This window comes from Phalaenopsis equestris, unplaced genomic scaffold (genome assembly GCF_001263595.1).
Source record: "Phalaenopsis equestris unplaced genomic scaffold, ASM126359v1 Scaffold000301, whole genome shotgun sequence".
In the NCBI taxonomy this organism is placed as follows: Eukaryota; Viridiplantae; Streptophyta; class Magnoliopsida; order Asparagales; family Orchidaceae; genus Phalaenopsis; species Phalaenopsis equestris.
In genome coordinates this window covers 1,267,277-1,274,224 of record NW_018164743.1, presented here as the reverse complement: position 1 = coordinate 1,274,224, position 6,948 = coordinate 1,267,277, and positions in this window count along the sequence as shown.

Genomic DNA, 6,948 nt, shown 5'->3' with positions numbered 1-6,948 from the left:
TTGGAGATTAATTTTACTCGCTCAGCCTTGTTGAATATATATATATATATATATATATATATAAAATAAAGGAATGGCCAGAGGCAATTATACAAGCCTCCAGCCACCTCTAATGTGTTTAAGAATTCGAGTACCGCATGCGGACACCGCATGCATCTCTACATGCGGTGTTCGATCCTGACCGTAGATCACGGTGATCTACGGTCAGGATTAGATTATTGCGTGCGGACACCGCATGCATCTCTGCATGCGGTGTTCGATCCTGGCCGTAGATCACGGTGATCTACGGTCAGGATTATTTCCGTTTTTTAAAAAAAAAAATAAAAAATTTTAGGTGGGGCCCACCGAAATACATCACGGTGATCACCGCATGCATCTCTGCGTGCGGACGCCGATCCGCATGGAATAATTTTTCTCTATTTAAGACCAACTATGTCAGAGGGAATTTAAGCCCCCGACCCGAGGGGTTTTATACCGTGGAGGCCAACCAACAGGTCGAAGCAGGTCGAGGTACGCGACACACACACACACACACACACACACACACACACATACATACATATGTATGCGCCTGTACGAATCTCGAGTAAAACTAACATATAAAAGGAAAAAAGAGTACAGTTAAGGAGGGCCTACATGCGGAAGATTAAGGGTCCACCAAAGAAAGATTAAGAGTCTACCAACAGAAATCTAGAAGTCCATTAGCGAAACACCAAAGAACCCAATTGACTAGGTGATACCGCTTCCAGGTGCAACTACACACAAGGGGTTCAAGCATGTGCACGCGTTGTATCAGTCATATCGAATTAGAGTTTGAAATGTCGATCCCACAGAGAGAGGTAATTCAAAATAGAAAAATTTATAGCCTACTGATTTTAAGTCCTAGCCCAAAAAGTTGAAAATGTTAAAGTCCGATAAACTAACCTAATGTGTTACTACAAACAACAAATTTACATCCTACACAAGTAATCCTAGTTTTAGCAATTTGGATTGAAAGATAACAAATACATTAGAGGCTCTTCCTTGTAATGAGTTAAGTAAATGACATGGAATGTAAATTTGTAAGTAGTAAAAGACTAGTGACAAATAGAAGCAACAATCTTCTTTACCCTTTCCCAAGTGCATAAAAAAGATTAGATAGAAATGACATTAATTCCTTAAATCTCTTAATCATCCCTTCAAGGCTTATTTTAATAACATTTGCATCTCCCTTCAAGGCATATCAACCTATACCTTATAGTTTAATGTGATTAATCTAGTTGATTCTACCATAACTTTCCCAAGTCTTATGGTTCACAACACATTTAACCAACTCTCTTAGCCAGAATGGAAAGTAATTTAAGTTCTTAAGGTTTGTCACCATCATTTGAAAATAAGGAAACAACACAGCATTTCTCATTCCATTCATCCTACCTAATCATCACAAGAAAGAGTTAAAAGTTTTACTCAAGAAACATGTTGATTTCACTAAAAAAATGGATTGAACATAAAAGAAATCCACTAAATATTTGTTACAACAAAAATATAAAAATCAATAAATAAAGTACTTAGTTATTCCTTCTTAATAATGACCAAAGTTGACTCCAAACATCACTCCTCCTGATTTCACCACTCTTGCCTGGTACAACACCACTCCCTCAACACTTAGAAGAAGAACTATGGTTGCCCAAATCATGAAAATCCTAAGTAATCAATCTCTCCTTAATCCCTCACAAAAGCATCAATTCTATATCCTACTAGCATCAATCAATATCCCATCAACATCAATCCTTCAAGGGCAGCAATAGATGACTATTTATAGGCTTCAATACTTAGCATCCACAACTCCAACCTTCATCACATGATTTTCCCATGACCTGACACTTGAACTACAACAACTGCCCAAAACAGTTGCTGGCGCCTAGGCGCCCAGAGGCTGGCCCCTAGGCGTCAGGCTCTCTGTATGCTTTAGGTTGAACAGGGGGCCTATGCACCTAAGGTTCCAGATATTAGGCTATGAAATTGTGTCGCTCAGGCTCCCAATGGTTGGAACCTAAGCTCCAATTGCTCCGGTTCAGAAGGTTGGGACTGGCTCCTAAGCGCCTAAGGGTGGCGCCAGTACCACTTTTATTCTATGTTCTTCAAGTCCTCTCATGCCTTCCCCACTTCAATTACCTGTTATACATGTAAGAAAAACACAATTACTTTCCTTAAAGTTCATATCATAAATAAAAATGTATAAAAATAATCCTAAATTTTGGTCAATTTTTTTCATGCATCACTTGGTACAACCCCCTCTGAACTTGAGCTAGAGGTCGACTGAATGCAAACAATCTGAGCCAAAGACCAATGAAATTGAGCCGAGCAGAGGCACCAACCAACCTCTCACCACATCCAACTCAAAAAAAGAGTTCACCATCACCAATCCCATCTCGCATACCCTTGAGATTCTTCCTCAAGGGTCAAGAACTAGCCATAACATAATTATATAGAACATTTTGAATGATTGCCCCGTCAAGGAGCAAGCTACCTATCAGATTATTATGATTCACTATTTGCTCGATGACCTAGAATTGCTCAGCCAACTAAAGTTCCTTGTTTACGGATCAACTACTAACAACTAGGCTAGAGCAAAGGATCAGCAAAGCCATATCGATTGAGTCAAGTTCTGCTGACGTTAAGACCATCAAGGGCTGATCGATAACCCTGATTCAACACAGTCATATGAAAAGGTCTCGCCAAACAAGGATCGACTGATCTCAGCCGACTGAGCTATAAGGTAATCGAACTGAAGGCCTACACTTGTAAAATACCCAAAATATCCTGTAACGACCCCATTAAAAAGGGGGAAAATATGTTATTTCATATATTGTACCTCTCTCCTCTATAAATAGGTATCATTTCTTCAAAAAGCGCCAATCAACAATTCAGATCACTAATTCAGATTGCTGCTCATTATTGTGCAACCCCCTTGCCTTACGTTCTATTCCTTGGGTGCAATTCACGAACATACCACAATTCAACATACATATAAATGGTGATGGATAAATATATTTATGAAACAATGTGATGAACTCTATTGTGCTTAAGACATATTGAAATCTAAATTGACTTATATCAAGCAATTAGAAATATAATAAAAAAATTAACTAAATAATTTATAGAACTAAAATTCCTTGAATTTACGTGTTTGTGGTCAAAATAACTAACCCAAAAAATACATAATATTTCTAATGTAATTTTATCAACGATAACAACCAAATCAAATGATGTCTAACAATCACTATGTATCAGTCGATCCAATTATTAGTCGAGCCAAATTTAGTTTAGTCAAGTAGATCATATTTGGGAAACTTTCTAACCCTTTTAATAAATCGATCATGTTTAGTCTATTCAGGCTTGACTTGGACCTAATCAATTAACCTGAATTGACAACCCTAATCAACATAGAACCAATAAATATGATTAAATTCTGATTTTTTTCCTAGGCTAATTTGGGTAGCTTCTTGCTTCAAAAATCGTGCATTGAATGGAGTCTATAGGGGTCCTAATTTCATATAAAAACCCTTAAATTCACACAGTTTATCTTTTAGCTCAGTGGTGGGCCCTCCACAACTATGGGTCATTTTTTTCTGGACAGCAATTGACAAATAAGTGGCTACAAATTTCTAAAATTATGAAATTTTGCCAATCCCCTTTAATGGCTGGTGGATGCTGATGCACATGACCTTATGGTATTTATTAAAGAGTATTATTAATCCCACCACCTCCCACCACAGCCCCTAAATGGAAATAAAAGTAACACATTTATTTTTATATTAAAACTCAATATAAAATTTTGGGAAATTCACATACACACCACATAATTCTTGTATTTACATATCTAACCCCTAAACATTTATATTATTTTGGTGTCATAAATCTATTCATAACTTTGAAAAATAATTATATATATATATATATATATATATATACATATATATATATATATATATATATATTGTATGATATTAAAAATTTGAGGGTTATGCATTTAAATATGAAAGTATAGGTGTAAGATATATAAATACATAAGAATTGAGTGGGATGTATTTAAATACTGATTATATTTAAGACTACATTTTATTATTTTTTATAAAAATTAAATGCCATGCTTTATTGATGAAATATCTCACCTTTATGATGCAATCAATGGAGTTATGATGACATATTATTTAAAAAATTTGACTCTATATTAGATTTTAAACGAAATGTCTTTAATATTTAGTCATAAATCTTAGTTTACAATAATATATTTTAAAAAAAAATCAAGTTAAAATGATTTTTTGACTCTTTAAATTCATTTTGAAATGATTATAGTTAATTAATTATTCTATTACAATCATTTAAGAAAATATAAATTCTTGTTGCATGCTAGAAGATTTGTGGTGGTAGAGTGATGCATGCACGCACACAATGAGCAAAAAGTAGCAAAAGAAGACATTAGAATTTTTAAGTGGAAAAACCTTATGTTGTGAGATACGTACTTCCTGGCATAGAAATGAGACGAAAAAGAACACAAGCAAACACAGATCGTTTACGTGGTTCGATCCAACTGGATCTACGTCCACGGGAGGGAATCAATCAAATATTTCACTAAGGCAAAAGAAATGGAGAATACATAGCTTATACATAGAGATGAACCCTCATCTTTCTTCTATGGCCTCCCTCTCAAGCGACACCTTGATACAGGCCTCAAGATGCTCTCCTCTTCTCTAACTCTATGGTTATTCTCTCCTCATTTGTGGTAGCTTAAGATCTCTTCTCCCTTCTCTCCTAAGCCTCACACCCTCTCTATTTATAGAAGCAATAGAATGGTAGGTGGGCAAGAGAGTGGTAGGTGGGAGGTGGGTGGGTGGTTAGGTGAGCGGTAGGTGAGATGAGGTGAGATGTGGTAAGTGGCGGTGCCACATTACAAAATTGCCCTTTTACCTTAGTTCATTAATTGGGGGTCAAAATAACACCTTAAAAGGGAAAAAACTAGCCCAGACAAAGTATTCTACAATAAATGTGTGACACCATTGTCCCGGACTTGGAAAGGAAGGATTGGTAAACTACTCCAAGTACCACACTCGTTTGTACAAAATGTACATAACACTTTAAAAGTTTGAAGAAAGTTGTCATATTTCGAGTATGGCAGTTGAGATATTATGGTATCATTCAATACTTCTTATGCAGGATACTTCGTAACACTATATTCATGATACTTCCTTGCACAGTATTCAGGAACGTTGTTACATGATAGAGTTCACCGACGACGGTAAGCAAAGCACAATCGATGGTGGCTTACAGTCGCTGACTGGTGCTGGTCAACGATGGTCAACAACTTTGTGGGCCGAAAGTTATTGCAGGTTCTTCAGTCTAGAACAATATTGGAATTTGACTTTTTCATCCTGTCCAAAGTGAAGAGAATGAGTCTAATCATAGCCTTTGGGATATTTGCATTTTGGTCCTTCGACAAATAACTCTCTAACCATCTCATAGAATGACCCACATTAATCCTTCTTAATTATAGAGGATTTTCAATGATTTGCGGGCCTCAATGGCCTCAAAATCAAGCAAGCTAGAACTCGTTTGATCTCTTTTATCGAGACGCTTGATTTGACTATAACTGCATTAATTTGGAGTTTGTTTGATCATTCAATTAACAATACAAAGTCTTCAAATGTGCTTTAATGACTTGATCTAGACTTTATTGGATTCGAATTGAACCAATTTTAGTATCATCTGGTTAGACTTGTCTAGATGATCAGTTTGACTATAAACTTATTGAAATAATGACCCTGCACAATCTTAAATTTGAATTTTGAATATTTATTGTTAAAAAAATATATCGAGGTTTGTGCTAAATGATTTTTCTCTTTTCCATTACAACCACAAAGAGTATTAAATATATATCTTTAGCTTAACTACAATTTAAATATAATGTTCTAACCACCAAAAATTTAAATGACATTTTAACCTCTCAAATTTTTAAATATAACATTTCTGAATGATTAAAATATTATATTCATTATTTCCAAAAAATCTCAAAAATTTTAGTGGGGGCATATCAATTCTTATCGAAATATCGAACGAATTGAACGCGAACCCATTGACGAATCCAACACGAACTGTTCGCGAACAACAAACTTTTTTGTCGGCCCTAATTCCAGCAGCCTTGAAAAATCGTTTAATTTATTAAAATACAATTTCTTTATATAATGCGACAATTAAAAAAAATTAAACTGATATAATTTATTTATTTATTTTGGGTCAGCCAAATTGGTTTCACCATCTGACGTTTTATTATAAAATAATGAATAAAATAAAATAAAATAAAATAAAAATTCACTTTAATAAAGATGACATGCCAATCTTAACATCTTCTGCCTAATGACAGAGATTGTGAGGCATTGGTGGTTTCAGTGCTTGTCAGATTCAAACATTGAAATGAGTCCAGAGGAGGAGCTGCAAAAGTCACGTTTTGATTCCTTTAACAGCAAAGTGGTCAACAAAAGTTGGCACTTATTATAATTAAAATAATAAGAGGTATTTATATAAGTGGCACACAATTTTCATGTATTTATATCTTGAACTTTACTTTTTTTTTTTATATATCATTGGAATTCTATTTTAACTTTTAAAAGGCAAAAGATACTTTTTTTCATGTGTAAATAAGGTGGTTGTACATCAAAAATGTGTTTGCGCTAATTCAGATGAGATCTATCGATTCGGAGTTGAAGCGTGCGACAAGGGAGGGCTCATCGACATAAGAATGTGAGACTCACTTATCCGACCGAGTGCAGCCGTCCGAACCAAAGCCAATTAGACTAAAGGCCACCGAGTCACGAGGATTATAAAAATACCAAATGACCAAATGATTCAAGTCTGAATCGTTCGGTCAAAGACGAGGTAAAGAGGCATCTGAGCTAACCACTACAGAAGAAA